This window comes from Canis lupus, chromosome 28 (genome assembly GCF_048164855.1).
Source record: "Canis lupus baileyi chromosome 28, mCanLup2.hap1, whole genome shotgun sequence".
Lineage (NCBI taxonomy): Eukaryota > Metazoa > Chordata > Mammalia > Carnivora > Canidae > Canis > Canis lupus.
In genome coordinates this window covers 40,674,419-40,675,194 of record NC_132865.1, presented here as the reverse complement: position 1 = coordinate 40,675,194, position 776 = coordinate 40,674,419, and positions in this window count along the sequence as shown.

The window sequence follows — 776 nt, the reverse complement described above, 5'->3', positions numbered from 1 at the left end:
TCAAAAGGGATTTGAGTTTCATGCAGGTCTCAAGTGCAATAATATGCCATATTGGTGATAGCATGACAGTACCGGAAACTGAAGAACAAACCAGGACTGATTTGAATACAATGATGATATGCATGGTCAACTGGAACTAAGTAGTTACTGCAACCAGCAAAGGTGCAAGGACCTATCCAAATGGCAACATTCTTAGGAATAATCTGGGCAGGAGCCACCCAGGATATTCCACAAGTGACAAAAAATAAACTGCTATTAACTAACTACCCCCAGGACCAAACAAGAAGCCCAGCATTTGTTTGTTGGATTTTGGAGAACACATTTTCAACATTTGGGAATACAAATTAACAGAATGTTAGTTCCTATCTTTAAGATTACCTGAAAGAAAGTTGTATTTCAGTGGGGGGCCTATATTTCAGGCCATGTCTGAATTACAAAAAAATGGTAGCTGTCTCAAGCCATCTTGACCCCCATTCAGATATGATTTTGGAATTGTCTGCTGCGTTCTCATGCAGACTAGAGCTGCTTATGGTGAAAACCCATGAATGCTTCCCAGCAGCAGCTGTTGGGTTTTGAATGAGAAAATTCCCAGATGCTGCTGTGTATACATCATTTGAGAAACAATAACTGGATTTAATGGAGACTGCTTTGATGACTCATAAAATAATTGTGAGACCTGAGATAACTTTAATGTCTTGTTGGGAGATGTCAGAGAAACATTCTAATACAGAAGGCAGTACTCAGAAGAATTCCATAACACAATGGAAACGGTTCAT